We start from the raw sequence: 26,197 nt of genomic DNA, 5'->3' as shown, positions 1-26,197 counted from the left end.
ACCCTATACAGGGCCGCTATGGGTCAGAATTGACTGGATGGCACTTAGTAACAATCGAGTCCTGGTGTGATGCTGAGGGATAATGCACTGGACTCCAAAGCCAGTGTGAAACACAAGGTTGTCCTTTCAAACTTACCAGCCATTCCTTGGAAACCCTATACAGAGTCTCTAGGAGTCAGAACTAACTCAGTGACACTTAGCAACAACAACAATATGTAGTTACTGTGTCTCAGAAAATCTATATATTAAAAAGACTTCCAGTAGCTTTAGCTACTGTCCAAATAATGGCCATTTGATATTATTATTCGATATTGTTGATTATGAGAGAAATGGGCAAGTAGGAGAATTTGCCAAAATGAATTAACCCCAAGGATTTGCCAAAATGAATTAACCCCAAGTCTTCCATGTAAGCATTGTTTTTGAACTAAAAAAACATAGCCACTTTTAACCAGTATTTTAATAGCAGTTAAAAATATCAGGCTTTTTTTTTTTAATATACAGATTTTCTCAGGCACAGTTTGAAAGGACTTTAGTATACTGTATATTATTTAGCACCCTTTGGTGCTTTCCAAGCCTGCTTTTCTGAAATCCTGGCATCTTCTACAACAACAACAACAAAAAGACATTATGAATTGCCTCATTTTGGACATGGAAGATGGGGTCGGAAGTTTGAAGTTTGACTAGTCTTTGAGGTGGTTCTGCAGTCTCAGTGCATCTAGGACTGACTGTAAGGAAGTGCAGGTAGGAGCTTCTGCCCTGGAATGCCTTCAGGGTGGCTGGAAGTCGGGCATTTCTAGAGAGTGTGAGAGATGCTGCCAGAGCAGAGTTCAAAACCAGATGAGGCACAAACATTCTGAGATCAGTGTATGGTTAAGAGGAGCAGAGAGTTGGGAACCTTTTGCCCATCTAAGTGCTTTACCTCCTACCTCATAATGAATGAGGGCAGCATTACCTCCTACCTTTGGAAGATTAGCAGCATCCCTCTCCCCAGGTTTCTCTGGATGCTCTTTTCTCCATCCTCAAAGGAGGAATAAGATCCACCCTCACCCTTAGTGAATTTACAGATAGGACTGGCAGGCAAGTCTCATGACCTGATCAAATACAATTCAGTAACTAAAGCATGGGCGTCCTAGATTCATAGAGGGTGGGAAGCAAAGTGTGAGTGGGGGTAGGGTGGAGTGACTGGGGAAACTTCAGAGTGGGGGGATGTCTGTTGATGGGTCCAAAACCTTAGCAAAAGTCTGAATTAAGAGGTTAAGTGGTGGAGTTGGTCAACAAAGCGACCCTGCCTAGGATTTCTGAGGCTGTAAATCTTTACGGGAGCAGAAAGCCTCATCTTTCGCCCGTGGAACCGCTGGTAGTTTCGAACTGCTCACCGTGAAATCAGTAGCACTGACTTGTAACCACTACGCTACCAGAGCTCCTTAAGAGGTTAGGAGTCATTGCATAATGAGCTGATTTCAGCTTTAGGAGTCTCATTTATTCAGCTTGTGGTCCCAAGGGAAGGCCTCTGGAGTCCAGGTTTAAGATAAATTGGGGTGTCCCTGATCCTCAGTCTCCTGCACTCAGCCTTAAAGACTTGTATCAGCATCTGAGCCCCTCAGGTCTGCACAGGCCTCGCCGGATGGTCAAACTGAGAAAGCCAGCAAGGTAGCTCCAAAGTGCCAGGGGACTGGAGGCTCTGGGGAAGGCAGCCCCGGGACTGCTTTGTGCCTCCAGGACCCGCGGGGCCCCGCCGAGAGGCCGCCTTCTGCAAGCATCACACACGCCTTGGCTGGCTCCATACCTGGTCCTTTGTCACTAGCTGCCAAAGAGTTGAGAAAATCAAATTTATTTCCCGATTACAGCCTGAGCGCCCCTTTATGCCTAGAAGTCTCTTTAACCGTTGAAATTCCAGCAGACATTGTGAAGGCCTTTATGGTGCAAAATAAAAGCCGCTCCCAACCTCCCTCTTGCCCCTCCCCTTTCCCTGCTCCTCTAACTTCCAAGCCCCTGTGGGAACTTGGGATGGACGTTCTTCTCAATAAAAACGCTAACGAGTTGCGTTCTCAAGTGTCTAGCCTGTTAAAAGAGGGTAAATCAATAGGCATCTCGAGTTTGGGAGGATGTGATTTCTTTTTTTTTTTTTTTCTACCGCTGAGAATGAATAGATGAATGATAACTCCTTCCATTTCCTACCAGCACTGTCTTGACAACTCTGCAAGTCCAATTTCATTCTGAAAGCTTATGCACTCTCAAAGCCCCTACGGTGAGGACTCAAGTCTTCCCCAAGAGACAGGCTCATCTGAAATTGCCTCACTGGCTAGATTCTCAGATTATAACTATATCATTGGCACCTGAAGATGAGAAGATATTACCGTTATTTTTTCTCTAGTAGGCTGATATTTTATGAAATTCATACAAAATATTATCTTACAAAGGTTTTTTTCTGTTGTTGTTTTATTTTTTATCTTTCTTGTAATTAGGAGAGGAAAGAAACATCCTGTAGAAACGCTTTTAATAGCAAAGTGGTGGTAGTGTTCAGTGGAGTCGGTTCCGACTCATAGTGACCCTGTACAGAGTTTCCGAGGCTGTAAATCTTTACGGGAACAGAAAGTCTCATCTTTCTCCCTTGGAAACGCAGCCTGATTCATAACCACTATGTTACCAGAGCTTCTCAACACAAAAGTAATATAATGGAAAAAGACAACCTGGAATGGGTACGTGTTCACAACATACACCCCCATGCTTTTTTTGTCCACTTATCAGTGATGATTTGTTGCTTAAGTTCAGTCGGTCCTGACTCATAGTAACCCAGTATGAGAGTGGCTGGTGGGTTTGAACCACCTACCTTGAGGTTTTCACTACAGTGCTTATCCTACAGCCCTCCATTAGGACTCCAACGTAATGAATAGGTGAAATGCTTTGCCACAAATCCACCAAACCATCAGCACCAGCTCAAAGAATACTGTGGTGGGGAACAGGTTACAAAGAAAATAGTAATTTATACTCTCATTGTGTATGTTGTTATATGCGATGGAGTCAGTTCTGACTCATAACGACTCTGCATAGGATTTCTGGGGTTATAAATCTTTACAGGAGTGGAAAACCTCATCTTTCTCCCGAGGTTGGAATAGTGGATTCAAACCGCTGACTTTGCAGTTAGCAGCTCAATTTGTAACCCACTACACTTCCAGTGCTCATTATATGTATGTACTTTCAAATAATACAATCATATTGACAAGGTAGTTTTTTTTTGGATTGTGAAAATTTGGAGCTGCCACTCAGCCATTCTGTGACTAAGGAGAGTGAATATAAATCAGTGCTACATTTGTTAACAAACAACATTCCTCTCTTTATACATAGCTCTGTGTTGCCTCACATGCTTGTACATACTCACACATGTGCGCGCACACAAGCACAGGGCCTACCCAGCTTCCCTGTTATTTCACAAAAGAGTGCCTCAAATGTGTTCTGTTTAGTGAGAAGGCGATGGGGACAGTGGTGAATTGGTTACCTACACCAGAGAAGGCCAGAGAACTGTAATCAAATAAGGGACTCAGCATGGTGCTCACTTGAACTGAACTCCCAGCAGGAGTGGGACGGAGGCCCACAAGGTTACAGGTACTTTTCATCCAGCCTCACAGGAGAGCACCAACTTCCTGCTGCTAGAAATTTGTCTGCAAATTTTTTCCTCATTCAGACAGAGAGCTGGGGTCCAGGAGACACTGGCTTGATATGATAACTTGATTAAGGCTGGGGAGCACCAAGCCGGCTCAAAGGAATCTGTGCTCTCCTCTTTAACCTCTCCTTGGGAGCCTACAAATTATATCTATTAATGCATCAGCCCCCTGGCATCACACAAATACGTTGTCTGGTTAAATGTATGTCAATCATTCACAGGGGCCTTTGTGGAATTCCCACCACAGTTTCATTTCTCCTTTCCATTAAAAACAAAAACAAAAACAAAATTTCACCTGATGGGTCTCTCAGACAAAGGCTCATTGTCTGTCTCCTGCTGACATCACTTTGGAGATAGAAGTGGAGTTTGTCAGCAAAAGTGTTCAAAGGAGGATTCTTTACATGAATCCTGGGCAGCTGGAATCTATCCAGAGAAGGGAAACTACACAGAGGAAGGGAGGGTTTGGAATCTATGTTCATTGAAGCATAGGTGGAAAATTTAAGATTAGCTTGGAGAAGAAAAAAAGGCAGAGAGAGTTTGAGATCTGAAGGAGTATCAAGGGGGGAAAGGATAAGACCATTGGGTGGGCCCCAGGAAAGAGACCAGGGAGAGCTGGGCCTTGGGGAAGTGCCAGCAAAGTGCCTGGATGAGAAATGGGCGGTGTGCTGGGGAGCCCCAGCCAGTGTTAGGCAATCTGTAGTGTGACCACAGCTGCAGGAATCCCAACCTCCCCTCCCGGAAACTGATCCGGAAGACAACCAGCCAAGAAAAGACTGAGAAATCTCAGCTCCAAATAATAAGGGGTGGGGTTGTGTGTATGCATTTAATTAAAGGCTAATTTTGCAAACAGTAAAATGTACAGATTCTTTCCTATAAAAAGACTAGGCTTACTTGTCAGATAAACTGCCAGAGGCTGCAAGACTATGGGCCTTAGTTACCCTTAAGGTCTGGAAATGAATTCACCCAGACAGATCTCTCAGGGAACAATAACCCTAAGGAGACACATATCTTTGAACAGTTAACCTTTCGAGATCAAAAGGACAGCGTTCACCCGAAGACAAAGTTCAGAGGGTTAGAAAAGAAGGAGGAATGGAAGCAGTGAAGACATGGGATAAGTGATGTTACATTGAGGTGATTGCAATCAATGAGATGAAACAAAATGTATATGAACTGTTGAATGGAAAACTGATCTGCTGAGAAAACTGATTGTCTCTGATGTGTCCAGTTTGCAATGAAAAGTTTTTTTTTTTTAAAGTACAGATTTAAATGTATAGTTCAGAGTTTTGATAAATGTGACCTATGCAATTACTGTACCAGTAAATAAAATAGAACATTTTCAACACCCCAGAAAGTTTCCTTGTGTTCCATGTCTTGTTAACCCATTCTTTCAAAGGCAATCACCATTTTAATTTTGATTAGTTATTAGTTTAGAACTACACATAAATGGGAGTTTTGGTGTGGTGCTGTAAGATAAGCACTGGACTGCTAACCATAAGGTTGGCAGTTCAAACCTACCAGCCATTCCTCAAAAACTCTACATAGGGTTGCTGTGAGTCAGAACTGACTCAATGGCTCTTAACAACACATAAATGGAATCATACAGTATATAGTCTTTTGTGTCTGACTTCTTAGCTTGATGCTTTTGAGATTCATCCATGTATTTTGTTCCCCTCTCCTCCTCCCCTGCATTTTCCCCCGCTTTTTTTGCGGAGCAGTATTCCATTCCAAGGCTATAGTACCATCTGTTTACCTTTTTTTCTCTGCTGATGGATATGTGGATTGTTTCCAATTTGAGTCTAATATGTATACAGCTTCTTTGAGCACTCTTGTATATGTTTCCATGACTGGGTTAAAGTGGTGTGCCCCTAAGTTCGTTCCGACTCATAGCAACCCTGTGTAGGGTTTTCCAGGTTGTAATTCCTTGTTTGGCACTGTTGGATAAGCACTAGACCGCAAGGTCACTTTCAACTGCCAGGTGGGTGTTTCAAACTCATTAGTCACTCGTTGGAAACCATATACAGAGTTGTTATGAGTCGGAACTGACTCAACAGTATATAACAACAACAACAAATCTTTATGGGAGCAGAAAGCCTCATCTTTCTTTTGTGGAATGACTAGTAAATTTAAGCTACTAACCTTGCAGTTAACAGCCCAGTTAGTAATGCACTGTGCTACCAGGGGTCCTTAACTCTCTAGGTTATATATAGGTTGCTGGGTTACAGGATAGTGGTCTACTCTAAATGCCATTTTAAACAAGACTGCAAAACATGAAAGTGTGGATATTGGTCAAGTGTCGTCAAAAAAGTATGGTCTTTAGTCAAGACAAGAAAGAGTTCCTGGGATTTGAGAGTTTCTTGATGATGTCCACATCTTACTCAGAAAGCACAAATTGCATCTCTAATTGTCTCGCCAGCGGCATATAATGGGACTGATCTAGGGCAGCCTAGGGTCTTTCAAGAAGAAGAATTTGTATCTCAGCAAAATGGGTATTAGCCCATCAGTGAAATATATTCAAAATATTTGAATTCCATTATACTGAGTGCCTACTATGTGCAAGAGGCATTGGTGGGCCAGTGGTGGAATTTTCACCTTCACTGCTGAAGTTGTTGTTAAGTAGCATCGAGTCAGTTCTGACTCACAGCAACCCTGTATAGGATTTCCGAAGAGCAGCTGGTGGATTTGAACCACTGACCTTGTGATCCAGTACTTATCCTATACCAGAAGACCAGCCAATCTATGCACCTCATGATCAGTCACCACCTGTCTGTCGGTGGAGACATGTGTGTTTCAGACTAAGACAGACTAGAAAGAAAAGCCTGGCAGTGTACTTGCAAAAATCAAGCAGTGAAAACCTTATGATTCACATGATCCTATCCACATCATTGTGGGCACTCTAGGTTCTATGTGGGGGAGAGATTCATTTGATGAGGCTTCCGTCTTCTAGATGTTTGCAGTCTAGAAGGAGAAATAAGTACTAAATGATGAATCCATCCGTCAGTGTTCAATAACACTTAGGTGCTGCCTGCTCTACCAGTTTGGGGCTGGTACTGGTGTGCTGGGGAGCTGGTCAGACAACCTAAGCCCACCCCACAGAACAGTGGGAGAGGATCCAGCTACCCTGTGAGGATGAGTCTCATTCAGCCTGTGCAGCTGTAAAATTCGAAAAGATATATTTTAACTCAGAAGTTATCTAAACTGTGTGATAAAAACAGTAGGGCATGTTATGATAGTGCCAGCATGACTATGGCTCAATTCATTTGTCTTCTATGACACGTTGTTTATTTTTCTGATTGCTAGGCTTTTGGTTTATTTCCTTGTCATTTTTCTATGCACAGGTCTGACAACTGTGTAATCATAGAATACTGTATAAACAATTTTATATTCTGCCTTTTTCCCCCTATAACGTAAAACTGCCTTACTTTGACCAAACACCTTTGGCCTTTAAAAACTTTGATGTATGCTACATTATTGTGTGGTGCTGTAGGATCAACACTCGACTGTGAACCGCAAGTCTGATAGTTCAAACCTACCACCTGCTCCTCAGAAACCCTATACAGGGTCACTATGAGTTGGAACTGACTCTATAGCACTTCACAACAACAACTTATTACAAGAGAATAAAAAAGTTATCAATATATTGAACTCCCTTACTAGTTTCCAAACAGTTATTAATGGATTTATTTTTTAAACAAATTTTTAATGCAAATTTGGTGGAAATTTGTTTAAAATTACTTTGTAACTCAGATGGAACAAAGACAGTAATGTTTAGGACATCTGTCTTGCAGTTCTTTAATAATAAAAATGATAAAATAATTTTTATATATGTAACACTTTTCAAAACACTTAGGTTATTTTACAGGAATCCCTGACAAGTAGGTAAAGTTTGTGTTATATCCTTTTTTGCAGATTAGAGACACAGAAGCTAGGAACAAGTGTTGGATCCATACCCACATAGCTAGTATTTGCCAAGGGAGGTATGCCCAGTCCATCATGCCTCACACCACACTGGACTCACTTATGAGAAAATGCACAGCCTCACTGACAGCACTTTCTATTTGTGTTACTCAGGAGAGATGCAATCACAAAAGTTTGTTGTTGTTGCTATTTTAAAAAAATAATATCCCTTTCTGTAGGTTTGCTGCCAGAAACAGGACTGGCTACCTAACTTGCAGGCTCCTGTATAAGACAAAACTGCTAAACTCCTTGTTTTACAAATAAGCAGAATGAGAGTACCATGAAAGATCCTAAAATACAGTTGTCCCCTTTTTTCCACACACTCTCTCAAACTGTCTTGGTAGTTTTCATTTGCTATTTAATGCCTTTCTAAATCAGAAGAAATTAAACATTTTTGTTATTAGCATGAATGTAACAGTTCATCTTAAAATTGTACAATGCCAGTATTACTAAGCACCCTAACTCCTATGTGGAATCACCAAAATTACAGAATTTGTAGGGAGTCCTGGTGTGGCGCTGTGGTCTAATGCGTCAGACTGCAAAGTCATTTGAACTGCAAGGTCGGTGGTTCAAGCTCACCAGCTGCTCCTTGGAAACCCTATACAGGGTCATATGGTCAGAATCGACTCAACAGCATGTAACAACAACATATGCATATGGTTTTCATCCTTGTCAGAAAATGATAACACTGTACACAGGTAACTATGTCTGTTTCATTTCTTAATACACATATTTCTACTAACTCAATACCTTTGACTTACTGATGAGGCTTACTGAAAGTAAAAGGAACTATGGGTTGTTGTATGCTTGCTTCTGCATCAGTGTCATTTTCAGCATAAGTGGTTGACTGTTATTAACAGAAGGAACCAACATGAGTTAAAAAGGATGTGATGGGGTTCTTTGCACACTCATGCTTCTTAGAATGTCATTGTCTTCTTTCTACATTTGAAGCAACTTAGGATTTGAATGAAAATGATGACCTCTCAGGGCCCTGATTACACAGCACACTTACTTCACTTTGATTCTGGCTGAACTTCCATGCACTGTAGATCCACTGGAATTCTGTGCTATATGTGAACAGTGTGTACGTGGTAACTTTGGTAGACATGCAAATTGTATGTATATGAGAGGGATTCAAAAAGTTCATGTTAAGAATGGAATGAAAAGATAACGGAATTTTTCCATGAACTTTCTTTAAAGCCCCCGCATATATCTTCACTGTTTATACACAGGCTTCCTTGGTTAGTTGAATTTGCTTACAAAACATGAGTTCAAAGATAAAATTATTTAAAATGTCAAGAAAGCTATAGCAAAGGATTAAGCCAAGCATGGAATACTTTTGCAACTGCACAGGTAAGAAATCAAAGCCAGCTTTCATTATGACTAGTGCCTAAGTTGTGCAAATGGTTACACCCTCTACTACTAGCTGAAAGGTTGGCCAGAGGAGTCTCAGAAGACAGACCTGGAGATCTGCTGCCAGATCACAGCCTAAAGTCTCCAGGAAGCAGTTCTACTACTGCGTACATACAGGTTGCCAAGAATTGGAATCAACTAGATGGCAACTACTCACAAACCACAACAGAGACTTTAAGGGTAGGGGCATGTCTCTCAGACCTGAGCTGTAGCCAGATTTCTAGATGAGTTCTAAGGAGAACCTCTTACCTCACTGAAACTGATGAGGCTCAGAGAAGGAATTCCCAGTGCTGCCCCTTGAAAACTATGCATTTATGACTGGGCGATTCTTAAAAGTGAGGAAGGCAGGGGAGGGCATCAACCAGCTGGACACAGCCAGAGTACGGTAGAAGGAGATCTTACTAAGGAAATGTTATCATGACCAGAAGTTAAGGGGGAAATGCAAAATGCTAGGATGCTTTTCTTTCTCCAAGAAACAATAGTTTAAAGAAACTCAGAACTGAAAATCTCTTTCACACACACACACACATACACACACACACACAATCTATAAGCCGTGGAACAACTGTGATCTAGTGGAAAGACTCAGGGAGATCTAAGTTCTAGTCAAAGTTCTGTCTCTTTCTTGCTGTGTGGCTCTGAGCAGGCAGCCACTTAATTCCTCTGAGTCTCAGTTGGCTTATCTGTAAAGTGGGAAGAATGATTTCGAATCAAGAGGTCCTGTGAGAATTAAACTAAAGAATGTCTGTATAAGTGAATCATACATGCGAAGACATGGATACTGTACTGGCACGTTGGTGTCCGAGTATGACTGTTCTATAGATCACATACAGATCCCATAAGGAAATTTCACTCTAGGGCAGAGTGATTTACAAAGCCTGCTCAGAAGTGGAGTCAATTAAGGTCAGCTTTCTATGTTGCTAAACAACAGGGGATTCTGGGTTCAGTAACATTGAAAGGCAGGCCCAACACACCCCTTGAAACTGGGCTTTTGAGAGGGTTCAAAGGAATGCGAAACAAAAGCCTCTCTTTGTGATGTTTTCGCTCTTCCTTCATTGTCCTCTTTCACCCTCCAAGGGCCTTCATGTAAAGAAAGGGGCTGCTAATGTGAGGAGTGGGAGTTTAAGATTGTCCTAGGCCAACAATGTTGGCACATTCTGCTAGGCCTCATTACAGAATCATCTGAAATGCTTGAGAAGTGTTTCCCACTCATTAGCATAAATAGCAGAAAAACTCTTTCACAAACAAAGCAGGTTCCATCTGCCCCCAGTATGTCCTCACCTTGACTTCAAATGGCCAGTCCCTCCCCCAGCACAATACCGGGGGCGCTGGCCTCCAAGGCCGCAAACACCCCACTTCAGAACAGCATTCAGAGAAATATCAACATGGTAACCTACATGTTTATTCATTGGCCAGCCCCCTCCTTTTAATGGAGTCTCTTCCCCTTTGTGGCCACTTGATTCTTTCACAGACCTAAAAGGGATAAGGCAGAGAGAGGCTTCCTTTCCAAGCTGCTGGGATCCTTAGCAACCCACACCTTGTGAGTGGGTCGACCAGGCTAATTAGGTTTGTTCTGCCTTTTTGGCCCAAGCATATTTTGTCAGGTATTCTGCTTTGGGATTAAAGAGCCATTAATCACCCAGTCCTGTCGTTGACAAGGTGGTTTTTACAATGAAGTCAACTTCCCTGGTGTTGGTGGAAGCTAAGGCTGGATCTGTTTTGCATTACACTGCAGCAGATTGCAACAGCTTCTTCTTCCTGGTCAACCTCACAGTATATCTGCCATGGACTGTCTCATAGGATGCCGGTACCGGAGACAAAGGTAGCATCCACTTTGTAGGCACACTGTTAAGAGCAACTGAGCGGAGTTGGTCAGGTTCTCAGAAGGGCATTTTGTAGAACAAGATCATAATATGACAAAGTGGAAAACAACCCTGGTGGCACTGCTAATATCATAAGGTTGCCAATGGATCCCGCAAGCCATTCCATGAAAGAAAGATGAGACAGTCTATTTCTGTAAAGAATTACAGCCTCAGAAACCCTATGGGGCAATTCTACTCTGTCCTTTAGGGTCATTATGAATTGGTATTGGCTCACTGGCTATGGGTTATAATATAGTTGTGGGGCAGGACCCTTATTCACCACCATCCAATCCCAGGTTTTACTAGGAGAGACTTGTCCAAGGATACACAGCAATTCACTGGGAGAAAGTCAAGATTAGAATAGGCCTCTCAGCCCTCGACACTATTATTTGCAACTGTAAATCTAAGTTTTTTATAACAATTTTCAACACAATTGTTTCCATTGTGCTTGACAATTCAGAGATCCCCAAGTTCTTAAGAGACTAAAGAAGGGAATCCTTTGTCATATGTATGCAAAAGCAGGAAGATGGTAGAAGAATTGACATATTTAAATTGTGGTGTTGGCAAAGAATATTGACGGACTGCCAGGAGAACATACAAATTCCTCTTGGAGAAAGTACAGTCAGACTGTTCCTCAGAATCGAGGATGGAGAGACTACATCTTGCTTACTTGAGACGCATCATCAGGGAAGACTAATCACTAGGAAAAGACATCATGTTTGGTAAAGTAAAGGATAAGCAAATATAAGGGAGACCCTCTATGACATGGATGGATACAATAGCTACAACAAAGGGCTCAAATATATTCAAATGTACCAACAATCATGAGAAAAGCACAAGACTAGACAACATTCATCTGTGTTAAGAATAAGGTCGCCTTGAGTTAACATCTCCTTGACAGCAACTGTGTTCCATTGGGTATTTTACATACAAATGATTTTATTTAATTTAAATAATTAAATACCATCTTAATAAGATGACTTCTAGAAGTGCTCAGCACAATACTTTTCCTAAATGGGTATTATCATTGCTTTGAACAAAGAAACCAAGACACAGAGAGATTGAATACCTAATTTAAAGCCTATGTTCTTTCCCTCATGTTAGACTGCCTTTTTTGAAAAGATAAGCAGAGGCCCAAAATTCAGGCACTCTTGCAAACTTTGATTACTATTTACATAAATCATATATTAAAAGTTCAATTCAGGGGACTTCTGGCAAGATGGCGGACAAGGCAGGTACACTACATATACTCTCTACAAAAAAGGTATAAGAGACAAAATAAAACAGACATAGATGAAAATTCCGGTACCCTGAGCTTCAAAGGGAAGGTTAGAGAGTTGGATGGAGTGCTTGATGGGAGGAGAGGCCAAGCAGGGATAGTGAGAAAGGGAGACTGGCTGGTGAACAGCTGGGCAGACACAGCTTTACCATCCTGTGAGCAGCTTTGGCAGCGGAAAGATGTCTGGCAGAGCAGATTCATTTGGATGACAGGCAAGATGTAATTTCTGCTTTCCCCCCATTCTACACTGGTGACCAGAAGTGTGGCTAGCTTCCACCCTTATCCATCCCTAGTGCAGACCCTGCTCTCCAGGAGTTTGGAGCCATGTAGTTGGGAGGGACACCAGTGTGAGGTGTGGGCCAGCTGTGCTGCTTTGGTGGCTGCATTCAGGTGGGCTCGGTTCAAGACCTACAAAACCAACAGAGCCACAAGATCAGCATTTAACCAGTCACCCTGCCCCCAACTTCCCTGTGGTCCTAACAGACACTGAAACCAGTTCCATAAAGGATCCCCGTGAACTACTTCCAGATTGAGTGCCCTGAAATAGATAACACTGAGGCCAATAGGAATTAGGGACATAAAAGTCCATCTAGGGACAGAAACTCTGCTGTCACATCCCTTCTACAATTACCCCATGAGCTCCTTAAATTGCAAGCCCCCCTCACCCCCTTCTGCCCTGAGATTTTTCCTTTGCAGAGCCAACAGCTGCACTGTTTGTTTTCATAAATACAACAGCCCCACAAATCCCCAGAGACAACAGACAATTTTAGCATACACAAAGAAACAAGAGACAATGTTTCAAACAAATGACCAGGATGCAGAGCCAGAATTCAATTCTGAGGAAGAAAAAGTAATGAAACTAACTGAAAAAATAATTTAAGTGAATGATAATTAGGTATCTTCAAAGGATTGGTAGATAGAGGAAAGCAAGGAGAATACAATAAAAAAATTTAGAAGAACTCAGGAAACCACTGTAAGAACTAACAAACAAAATAAATGCAAATTTTAAAACAAAACAAAACCTACAATTAGAAATTCAGAAGATTAATCCTAAAATCTCAGAAATGGACAATATATTGAAAGAGCAAAACAATAGGTGCAAAGCAATTGAAGTCTGAACTAGTTAGCTTGAAGAGAAATCTCTCAATGCTAGTATGCTAGTAAGAACAATCAGAAAAAAGAATGAAAAAGTTCAAAGAATGTCTAAGAGTTATGTGGGACACCATGAAGAGGAACAACATACGGGTGATCATTGTTCTAGAACAGAAAGAAACAAGCACAGAGGAAATTGTTGAAGAGTTGTTGGAAGAAAACATCCCTAACATCATAAAAAATGACAAGATAAGCATACAAGAATGTGAACAAACCACAAACAGGGTAGATCCCCAAAGAAAATCACCAAGTCATATCATAATCAAACTTCCCAAAATCAAAGAGAAGGAAAGAATCCCAAGAGCAGCTTAGAAAACATGATAAGGTACCTACAAAGGAGAATCAAGAAGACTAAGCTCTAAGTCATGCAGGCCAGAAGGCAATGGAAAGACATACACAAGCTCTGAAAGAAAAATATTGCCAACCAAGAGTTATATACCCTGAAAAGCTGTCCCTCAAAAGCCATGGCAAAATTAGGACATTTCCTGATTAACAGAAATTAAAGGAATTCCTAAACACCAGACCAACTTTACAAAAAATGCTAAAGAGTGTTCTTTGGACTGAGAACCAACAACAGCAGACAGCAACCAGAGATTACCATTCATGATAACACCACCTAGAACTCAATCCAGATATAGACGTATGTAAAGTAAAACAAACCTACAAGATTGAAAAGAGGGAACCAGAGATATCAATGTATAATGAAGTCAACCACAAAGCAAAAGAGGGAGTAATGTAGATACAGAACTCCCAAACATCAAGGAAGTCAAGTAGACTTCAAGATAAGACAGTTTCAAGCAGAAAAAAAAAAATTACAAGGTAACCTCAAAGAAAATTAATAAACCTGCACATCAAAATAAAAAAGAAGAAAATCAGAAAGATTTAGTAAAGATTAACAAAAGAGAAATATAAATGAATAGAAAACCCACAAACACAATGAACTCAGCAAAGAAAATTATGTGGAACAAAGAATCCAGCAGCACCACAAAAAAACACAGAAAAATTGCTAGAATCAATTCATATCTATTGATAATGATATTGATTGTAAATTGATTAAATATACCAGTCAAGAGACATAAACAGCAGAATGGATAAGAAAACAGGATCCTTCAACATGCTGTCTACAAGAGACATATCAAAAAGATAGAGACAGCCTATATGCCCAACAACGGAAGAATGGTTAAACAAACTTTGGTACATACACACAATGGAATACTACTAAATGTTGAAGAATAATAATGAATCAGTGAAACACCTCTCAGCATGGTTGAAACTGGAGGATATTATGTTAAGTGAAATTAGCCAGTCACAAAAGGACAAACATTGTATGAGACCAATGTTGTAAAAAGTTAATAAAAAGTTTTGTTGATAAAAGAAAACCAACCAACTGGACAGTACTTAACAACAACAATGGTAGTTAAGTAAGAGGGGTATGGAGGTGGAGGGGAAATAATTCATGGGAGAGAGGGTTTGTTGTTGTTATTAGGTGCCACTGAGTCAGTACTGACTCATAGCTACCCTATGCACAGCAAAATGAAACACTGCAGGATTCTGGGCCAACCTCACTACAGTTGCCACGCTGGAGTCCATCAAGGCTGCCACTTGGCCAATCCTTCTCGTTGGGGGTCTTCCTCTTTTTCTCTGACCCTCCACCTTATCAAACATGATATCCTTCTCCAGCGACTGGTCCCTCCTGACAATATGTCTGAAGTATGAGAGACAAAGTTTGACCATCTGGCCTCCAAGGAGCACTTTGGCTGCACTTCTTCCAAAATGGATCTATTGGCTCTTTTGGCAGTCCATGGCACTTTCAATATTCTCCTCCAACACCATGACTCAAAAGTTATCAATTCTTCTATGGTCTTCATTATTCACTGTTCAGCTTTCGCATGCATATGAGGTTATTGAAAATACCATGGCTTGGGTCAGTCACACCTTAGTCCTCAAGCTGGCATCTCTGCTCTTCAACACTTTAAAAAGGTCTTGTGCAACAGATTTGCCTAATGCAATACGTCGTTTGATCTCTTGACTGCTGCTTCCGTGAGTGTTGATAGTTGATCCGAGAAGAATGAAGTCCTTGACAACTTCAATCTTTTCTCCCTTGATAAAAATGTTGTTTATTGGTCCAATGGTGAGGATTTTTATTTTCTTTAGATTGAGATGTAATCATATCGAAGGCTGTCCTCTTTGATCTTCATCATTAAATGTTTTAAGTCCTCTTCATTTTCAGCAAGCAAGGTTGTCACATCTGCATATCGCAGGTTGTCAATGAGTCTTCCTCCAGTCCGGATGCCATGTTTTTCTTCATAGAACCCAGCTTCTCATATTATTTGCTCAGCATACAGGTTGAATAAGTATGGTGAAAGAATACAACCTTTTCACACACCTTTCTTAATTTTAAACCATTCAGAGTTTCCATGTTCTGTTTGAACCACTGCCTCTTGGTCTAGGTACAGATTCCTCATGAGCACAATTAAGTGTTCCAAAATACTTATACTTCGCAATGTTGTCCATAGCTTATTATGATCCACACAATTGAAAGTCTTTGCATAGTCAATAAAACACAGGTAAACATCTATTTTATATTCTCTGCTTTCAGCCAAGATCCATTGGACATAAGCAATGATATCCCTCATTCCACAGCCTCTTCTGAATCCGGCTTGAACTTCTGGAAGTTCTCTGTCAATGTATGCTTGCATCCATTTCTGTATTACCTTTCGTAAAACTTTACTCACATGGGATATCAAAGAGATTGTCCAATGATTTCTGCATTCCATTGGGTCACCACTCTTTGGAATGGGCACAAATACGGATCTCTTTAAACCAGTGGGCCAGATAGTTGTCTTCCAAATTTCTTGGCAGAGATGAGTGAATGCCTCTTGTGTCGCCTCACTTTCTTGAAAGATTTCAATTTGTATTCCATCGGTTCCTTGTGCTTTGTTCTTTGCCCATTCCTTCAATGCACCTTGCACTTCCTCCTTCAGTATCATTGGCTCTTGATCTTATGCTACCTCTTGAAATGGTTGAACATTAACCATTTCCTTTTGGTACAGTGACTCTATGTATTCCTTCCATCTTCTCTTGATGCTTTCTGCATCATTCAATACTTTGCCCAGAGAATCTTTAAGTAACGAAAGTTGAGGCTTGAATTTTTTCTTCAGTTCCCCCAGCTTGAGAAATGCTGAGCGTGTTCTTCCTTTTAGGTTTTCTGATTCCAGATCTTTGCACATTTTGTTGTAATATTTGGCTTTATCTTCTCAAGCTGACCTTTGAAATTTTCTGTTCAGCTCTTGGACCTCCTCATTTCTTCCATTTGCTTTAGCATCTCTATGCCGGAGAGCAAGTTTCAGTGTTTCTTCTGACATCCAATTTGACCTTTTCCTTCTTTCTTGTCTTTTTAATGACTTTTTGCTTTCTTTATGTATGATGATCTTGATGTCATCCCACAACTCTTCTGGTCTTCAGTCTTTAGTGTTTAATGTATCAAATCTGTCCTTCAGATGATCTCTAAATTCAGGTAGGATATATTCAAGGTCATATTTTGGCTCTCGTGGACTTGTTTTCATTTTCTTCAGCTTCAGTTTGAATTTACATATGAGTAATTGATGGTCTGTTCCACAGTCTGCCCCTGGCCTTGTTTTCACTGATGATATGGAGCTTTTCCATCATCTCTTTCTCACAGATGTAGTCAATTTAATTTCTATGTATTCCATCTGGTGAGGTCCATGTGTATAGTCGTCTCTTATGCTGTCTAAAGAAGGTATTTGAAGTGAACAAATCACTGATTTTGCAGAATTCTATCATGCATTCTCCAGCATCATTTCTATCACCAAGGCCATATTTTCCAACTGCTGATCCTTCCTCTTTGCTCCCAACCTTTGCATTTCAATCAAACATTGCATGTTTGATCAATTTCATTGAAGAAGTTGGTAGAACTCATCTATTTCATCCTCACTGGCTTTAGTGGTTGGTGCGTGAATTTGAATAATAGTGGTATTAACTGGGCTTCCTTGTAGGCTCATGGATATTATCCTATCACAGACAGTGTTGTACCTCATGACTTATCAGGATATGTTCTTTTTGATGATGAATGTAACACCATTCCTCTTCAATTTGTCGTTGCCGACATAGTAAACCATATGGTCATCAGATTCAAAATGGCCAATACCAGTCCATTTCAGCTCATTAATGCCTAAGATATTAATGTTTATGCGTTCCATTTTATTTTTGACAACTTCCAATTTTCCCAGATTCATACTTCGTACATTCCATGTTCTGATTTTCAATGGACGTTTACAGCTCTTTCTCTTCATTTTGAGTTGTGCCCCATCAGCAAATGAAGGTCCCGCGGGCTTTTCTCCCACAGGCTTTACTCCATTCGCATCATCACAGCCAACTCTACTTTGAGGAGGCAGCTCTTCCCCAGTTGCATTCTGAGTGCCTTTCAACCTGAGGGGCTCATTTTCTGTCACTATATCTGACAGTGTTTCTCTGCTATTCATAAGGTTTTCAGTGACTAAATATTTGGAAGTAGTTCGTCACTCTTTATTACTAGTCTGTCTTCGTCGGAAGCTCATCTGAAACCTGTCCACCATGGGCAACCCTGCTGGTATTTAAAATACCAGTGGCATAACTTTCAGAATCACAGCAACTCACAAGCCACCACAGTACGACAAACTGACAGATGAGTGGTGGAGATAGAGGGTAGACACATGTTAACATGGGTGACAGGGCAGGCAATATACAACAAGAGGGAGGTTGACAGAGGAAAGACGAAGGTAGTGGGAGATACAGGGAGGAATGCAATAGTTAAAGTGAATAGAGGTAAATGCTGTTAACTGTTAGTATATGGAGGGGATTGCAACCATGTAATAAAGCAAAGTATATGATTTGTTGAATGTAAAACTGCTGATCTGCTCTGTAAACCTTCACTCAATTCACAATAAAAAGTTAAAAAAGAAAAAAGTTAAGTTCAGCTCATTAAATACCAGATTGTCAGAATTATTAAGTGTTTGCCTTTTACCTTTTAGATTTATGATAACTTTGTCTCTGTCAATGGCTTTTTCCCTCCCTTCTTTTTTTCTTTATGCTTTCATTAATTCAACAAACATTTATCAGGGACCTCTAAGTCTACCAGCCACCATTAGTTTGCCCTACTGTAGTGGCTTCCATGTTATTGTGATGTTGGAATCTATGCCTCAGTATCCAAATACCAGCAGGGTATTTAGATTTTCAGTGGTACTAATGATAGTGTTCAATAATTTCTGCATTGTATTGGATCACCTTCCTATGGAATGGGCACAAATACAGGTGCTTTCTAGCCCACTGACCAGGTAAACATAGGGTTTTAATAAACTACATTGTACTTCCAGCATTGTATTAGTTTGTTCAAGCATCTCACTTGATATTCCATCAATTCCTGGAGTCTTGATTTTCTCCAAGCCCTCCAGTGCAGTTTGAGCTTCTTCCTTCAATACCATCGGGTCTTGAGCACACAAGGGTAAGTCAAAAAGTATTGCTACAGAATCATAGAAACTTTGATTAAATAAAAATATCAAAATGTGAAGTCATTGTTACTTGACATAGTCTCCACCTAAGTCTGTATACTTCTGAAGGCTATATTTCCATCTCTCTAACATTTCCTTGAAGAATTCTGCACTCTTCTATTTACACCAATTCAAAACAGAAGTTTTGACATCCTCCAAGAACTTAAGCCTTGTTCCTTATAAATGTCCTTTGAGTTTTGGGAACAAAAAGAAGTCTGAAGGGGCAAGATCAGGATTGTAAGATGGATGGGGTACAATTTCCCAATGAAATTCTCATTGGACACCCCTTGCTATGCTTAAAGAATAAACAGGTGCATTGAAGTGATGAGAAAAAAATCCCTTGGCAAAACTATATTTGTCTTTTTCTCACCGATGTAGTTTTCAATTTTTAAAAGAAATTTCCAAAAACAGTTACCTAAACCTTCAGAGCTGACCCTTCTGCCTTGAATTTAACTGATTCAGCCAATTCATTTGGGATCCACTGTTTTGACTTGACATTTTATTTGAATACACAATGACGAGACTAAGACAGATAATGTATTATTGAAAATTTGCCAGCCATTGAATTGCAGAGATAGACTTAAATATTTTCTATTTGGAATAAACAATGAGTATAAGAATTGGAACCCTGGTAGTAATACTTTTGTACTTACCCTCATATACTATTTCCTGAAATGGTTGAACATCGACCAATTTTTTTTTTTTTTTTGATACAGTGTCTCTGTGCATTCCTTTCTTCTTCTGATGCGAACTGTGTTTTGTCACTCCAATCTGCTTCCATTATCACATGGCATTCTCATTTTTGTGTATTACTCTTTGTATCTCAATGTCCCTCTTCTTATAAGAATACTAGCCATTGGATTTAGGGTCACCCTAATCCAGTGTGACTTCATCTTAACTTGGGAGGTCTGGTGTGACATTATGGATTAATGCGTTGAACTGGTTTGAACCACATGATCAGTGGTTCAAGTTCACCAGCCACTCCTTAGAAACCCTATACAGGGCCACTCTGAGTCAGAAACTACTCAACAGCACTTAACAACAACAATTCAACGTGACCTCATCTTAATTTGATCGCATTTGCAAAGGCCCTATTTCCAAATAAAGTCAAATACACATGTTCTGGATGGGCATGGGTTTTGGAGGGACACTATTCAACCCAGTGCACTTTACTAAATGCTTATTATTTGCCAAATATTATATAAAGGCTAGTTCTCACACATATTACCAGCCAAACCCAGGAGGATCAACATTGTTTTTTAATAATGCAGAAAATCCATGAATAAATGATCAATTCAAATCTATAGAATGACTCAAAGTCAGAAAAATTAACATATATACTCAATTTATTAACCCTAAACCAAAATCCCACCACTTGTCCTCCAGTTTGTCGTACTATGGTGATTTGTATGTTGGTGTGATGCTGGATGGCATTACCAATAGGGTCAACAGGTTTCAGTGGAGCTTCCAGACTAAGACAGACTAGGAACCAAAGAAAGATAGAACACTTATGAAAAATTAGCCACTGAAAACATGTGGATAGTAGCGGAACATTGTTGGTATAATGCCAGAAAAAAAGTCCCTCAGATTGAAGACCCTGAAAATACCACTGGGGAAGAGCTGCCTCCTTAAAGTAGAGTCAGCCTTCATGCTGTTGTTGGGACAAAGCTTTTGGGAACTTCAGTTACTGATGAGACATGACTTAAAATGAGAATAAACAGCTGTAAACATACATTAATAATCAAAGCATGGCATCCATGAATCATGAATCTAGGGAAATTGGAAGTTGTGAAATATGGAACAACTAAAGATCAACATTCTAGGCATTAGTGAGCTGAAATGGACACTATTGGCCATTTTAAATGAGATAATCATACAGCTTACTATGCAGTGAATGACAAATTGAAGAGTAAGTTGTCACATTTTTTGTCAAGAAGAGCATTTCAAGAACTATCTTGAAGTGCAATGCTATCTGTGCTAGAATAATATATACACATACGAGGTAGACAAGTTAATACAACTATTATTTAAGTTTATACACCAACCACTAATGTAAAAAATGATGAAATTGTAGAATTCTACCAACTTCTGCAGCCTGAAATTGATCAAACATGTAATCAAGATGTATTAGATGCTCTGGTTATTGGAATGCAAAAGTTGGAAACAAAGAGGAAGTTGGAAAATATGGCTTAGATGATAAAAATGATGCTGGAGATCGCATGATAGAGTTTGGCAAGACCAGTGACTTATTCATTGCAAATTTATTTTTTCAACAACATAAACTACAATTATACACATGGACCTTGCCAGATGGAATACACACAGGATTCAAATTAATTACATCTGTTGAAATCATGAAGATGCTCAATAAAATCAGTCTGAACAAAGCCACGGACTGACAGCAGAAAAGACCAGCACCTGTTCATATGCAATGCCAGCCTGAAGCTGAAGAAAATTAAAACAATTCAACACAAACCAAAATATAACCTTCAATTTGTAGACCATCTCAAGAATGGAGTCCTGGTGTGGTGCTGTAGGATAAGCACTGGACTGTTAACCACAAGGTTGATGGTTCAAACCCATCACTCACTCCTTGGAAATTCTAAACAAGGTCATTATAACTTGGGAAGGGCTTGAGGGCACTTAACAATAACAACAACAACTCAAGAAAATATTTGACACATTGAATATTTATGACCAGATATGAGTCATGGGATGACACCAAGGAAATCAGACACGAAAAAAGCAAAAGTCACTAATAAGGCAGAAAAGACCAAAATGGGTGTTGAAACTTGCTCTTATATGTAGAGAAGCTAAAGTGACTGTAAGAAATGATGAAGTAAAAGAACTAAATAAAAATTTTCAAAGGACATCTTGAAAAGAGGAAGTATTATAATGAAATATGCAAAGATCTGGAATTAGAAAAGCAAAAAGAAAGAATATGTTCAGCATTTCTCAAGCTGACAGAACTCAAGAAAGAAAGTCAAGCTTCAAGATGCAATATTGAATGATTCTATGGGCAAAATATTAAAAGATACAGGAAGCACTAAAAGAAGATGGAAATAGACAGGCAACTTAGACATTGGCTACCTAAAATGAGGGGGCAACAAAGGCATGAAGTGACTGGCTTACAAGGTTTCAAGAGGGAGTTTAGTTTAAGAGTATGTTGGGGAAAATAGAGTCACCACTGAATAGTTTTCATCTTGTCTAGATGGGTCTGGTAAAAAGAGACGAGCATAAGATTCTTATGATTCAGTAGTGAGTAATTGTTTTCATGACTAATTGTGACTGTCACAATTATAAAGGTAGAAGTTTTGTAACAAAAACATGGGAGTAGTTCATCTTACAGTCCAGAAACAAAGGATGCTAGGACCATCAAGGGAGATGAGCACAAGCGAAATGCGGGACCTTATCCAGAGAAGCAGCAACACAAGAGGTGGAAGCAGAGATGGGGACATGGAGAGAGGGTGCAGCTGAGGACTCTAGATTCATGGAAAGAAAGGGCCTGGGAGCTGGTGACCAGGAGGCAGACTTGCAGAATATGGCGTAAATTTTGGTGGCGTAAATTATTATATATGCCTGAGTGTTTTAAAAAAAAAAAGTGGTAAAAATGAATAGAGAAAAATACTGTTAACTGATGGTACAAACTATGGTGGGGATTATAATCAAAAGTACATGATTTGTTGAATGTAAAACTGATAATGTGCCCTGTAAACTTTCACTTAATTCACACAAAAAAACTTTAAAATAAATAAATAAAAAGGAAGAACTAAAATACAATAAAAAAATAAAAGGAAAAAAGAGAAGATGGAAATAAATCACAGAGTCACTGGACCAAAAAGAATAGGTTGATGTTCAACTATTTCAAAAAGGTGGCAAATGATCAAGAACTACTGGTATTGAAGGAAGAAGTCCAAGTTGCACTGAAGGTATATTGGCAAAAAACAAGGCTCTGGGATTTGAAGGAATGTTTCAACAAATTGATACAGCTCTGGAGGCCATCCCTATTCATCTATACCAAAAAATTTAGAAGATAGCTACCTGGTCAACCAATTGAAAGAGATATTTGTACCCATTCCAAAAAAAAAAAAAAAAAGACTATTAAACACTTCATGGACACATCACTCAACCACTGCATATTTTAGCAAAAAAAAAAAAAGTAACCTAGTGGAACAAAGAAATCATCAAATAATATGATTAAAATCACATGCAAGTGAGATTTTGCTTAAGGTAATTTAAAAATTGGTTACAACAATGCATCGACAAGGAGTTGCCAGAAATTCAAGCTAAATTCAGAAGAAGAGGTACAATGAGGGATATCATTGCAGCTGTCAGATGGATCTTGACTGAAAGCAGAAAAATCACAGAAAGATGTTTACTTGTGTTTTATTGACTATTCAAAGGCATTGGACTGTGTGAATCATAACAAACTATGGGTAACATTGTGAAGAACAGGAATTCCAGAGCACTTAATTTTGCTTATGAGGAAACTGTACATAGAACAAGAGGCAGTGTTTAAAATAGAACAAGGAGATACTAAATGGTTTAAAATCAGGAAAGGTATGCAGTAGGGGTTATAACTTTTCACCATACTTATTTATACTATATGCTGAGCAATTAATCCAAGAAATTGAACCATATAAAGAAGAACTAGGTATCAGGATCAGAGGAAGACTCATTAACAACCTGTGATATGCAGATGATACAACCTTGCTTATTCAAAGTGAAGAGGACTTGGAGCATTCACTGATGAAGATTAAAGACTACAGCCTTTAGTATGGAATATTGCACCTCAATGTAAAGAAAACAAAAATACTCACAACTGGCCCAGAAATAACATCATGAAAAATGGATAAAATATTGAAGTTGTCGAAGATTTGGGGGTGCATCTGACCCAAGCCATGTGAAAGCTGGACTTTGAATAAGGAAGACCAATACAGAATTGATGTCTTTGAATTATGGTGTTGACAAAGAATATTTAATGTACCACGAGCCAGAAGAACAAACAAATCTGTCTTGGAATAAGTACAGCCAGAATGGTCCTGAGAAGCCAGGATGGTGACACTTCATCTCACATACTTTGAACATGTTATCAAGAGGGACAAGTTCCTAGAGAGGTATAGCATACTTGGTAATGCACAGGGTCATCAAAGAGGAACATCCTCAAGGTGATGTACTGGTACAATGACGGCAGCAATGGACTCAAAAGCTTGTGAGGATGACAAAGGATCATGCATCCTTTTGTTCTGTTGTCTATAGGGTCATAAAGTCAGAACCAACTTGTCCTGGTATGGTTCTGTAGAATAAGCACTGGGCAACAAGGTTGGTTTGAACCACAAATTTTGCAGCTCAAACCCACCAGCTGCTTCTCAGAAACCCTATACAGGGTCCCTAGGAGTTGGAATTGACTTGACAGCACATAACAACAACAACAAACCAAAGTCAAAACTATCCTGTTATCGAGTTGAATATGACCATAATGACCCTATAAGAGAGTAGAACTTTCCCTATAGGGCTTCCAAGGGGGTAATCTTTAAGTCATCTTGAGGACTAAGGTAGGCCTGACCCAAGCCATAGAATTTTCAATAACCTCATATGTGTGTGAAAGTTGGACAATGAATAAGGAAGACCAAAAAAGAACTGATGTCTTTGAATTATGGTGTTGAGAAAGAATACTGAATGTACCATGGGCTGTCAGAAAAGCAAACAAATTTGTCTTGGAAGAAGTACAACCAGAATGTTCCTTAAAGGACAGCATGGTGAGACTTCATTTCCCATACCTATAGAATATTATTAGGAGGGACCAGTCCTTGGAGAAGGACATAATACTTGCTAAAGTGGAGGGTCAGTTAAAAAGAGGATGGTCCCCAAAGAGGTAGCTAGATACAGTGGCAGCAGCAGCGTGCTCAAGGATAACAATTGTGAGGATGGAGTAGGACTGGGCAGTGTTTCATTCTGTTGTACATAGGGTCACCCTGAGTCGAAATCTACTCAACAGCACCCTAACAACAACAATCTTTATGGCTGCAAACTGTCACACCTTTCTCCAGGGGAGCAGCTGGTGAGTGTGTACTGATCAGTTTTCAGTTAGCATGTCAGTGCTTAATCACAGTGCCACCAGGGCTCCTTTTATCAACGCTATGTATTTGTTCCCTGAATGTAACCTCTTAGGAATGGCTCTCAGGTTTTGAAAAGCCTAGTCAAATCATCCACTTAAGTTATTTTCATCACACCCATTTTTTCTCTTTTCTAATATTTTCTTACTTTGAACTCTGATAATTTGCTCTTGTATAATTTTTCCCAAGCCCTCATCCCATCTTCTCTCTCTCCTTTTCCTTCGCACAGACTCGTCGTGCCCTCTGCTTAGACTCACTGTCATAAAGCCTTTCTGTCCTCCTCCTGGTTTCTCCACTCCTTGTCATCAGCATTTGTTCACACCTCACATTAAAGTTTGATCTAAAGACTTAAGGCTGTTTGAAAAAAAAAAAAGATTTAATGTTTCTACAACAAAGGGAAATTTGAATTAGCCTAAGGAAAATATAGTCAGAGACTGGCCTCCCAGACGGTTAAGGGGTGGGAATGGGTTTTCAGGAGGGTATGTTTAAAAAAATTCAATGTAGATGATATTTATTCATCGTATTTTGGAGGGAAACTGTAGTGGGGGAGGAAAAAAATCTGTCTGAACAAGAAAGGTATAAATCAGAAGCTACCACACAATAAGCATGAACCTCCAAGGAGGATAATCATCCTCTATAGGTTTGAAAAGAAAGTGGATGGGGAGAAATCGTGAATGGACTTGCAGCTGTTCCACAAGGAGTTTGAAAGTGCCCACAGTCTCACACAGCCCCAGTCACGGTCTCTGAAAGATTGGCAGAGGCTCGCAGCACTGAGAGATCACACCAACAAAAACTTCATATGTAATCACTAAGTTAGAGAATAATATTTAACATTCTGTCATGCAACAGGAGTTCCTCCACTTCACCAAGCATGATGTCCTTCTCTAGGGACAGGTCCCTCCTGATATTATGTCCAAAGTCAATGAGACAAAGTCTCCCCGTCATCATTTCTAAGGAGCAATCCAGTCACACTTCTTCCAAAACAGATTTGCTTATTTTTCTGAGAGTTCATAGCACTTTCAATATTCTTCAGCAACATCATAACTTGAATGCATCAATTCTTCTACTGTCTTCCTTATTCATTGTCCAGCTTTCATATGTGTATGAGGCAATTGAAAATACCATGGCTTGGGTCAAGCACAACTTAGTCCTCAAACTGACCTCTTTGCTCTTCAACACTTCAGGGAAGTCTTTTGCAATCAATTTGTCTCATA

General features: G+C 39.8%; 1 pseudogene; it reads right to left on the bottom strand.

Annotated features, from left to right (window-relative positions):
• Positions 1-26,197, bottom strand: part of LOC102833860 — a 141,793-nt pseudogene that overhangs the window by 106,412 nt on the left and 9,184 nt on the right.

The sequence above is a fragment of the Chrysochloris asiatica genome, unplaced genomic scaffold (genome assembly GCF_000296735.1).
Source record: "Chrysochloris asiatica unplaced genomic scaffold, ChrAsi1.0 scaffold00224, whole genome shotgun sequence".
Taxonomy (NCBI): domain Eukaryota; kingdom Metazoa; phylum Chordata; class Mammalia; order Afrosoricida; family Chrysochloridae; genus Chrysochloris; species Chrysochloris asiatica.
The sequence above is the reverse complement of the archived record's forward strand: the minus strand, read 5'-3'. Positions and strand labels throughout refer to the sequence as shown.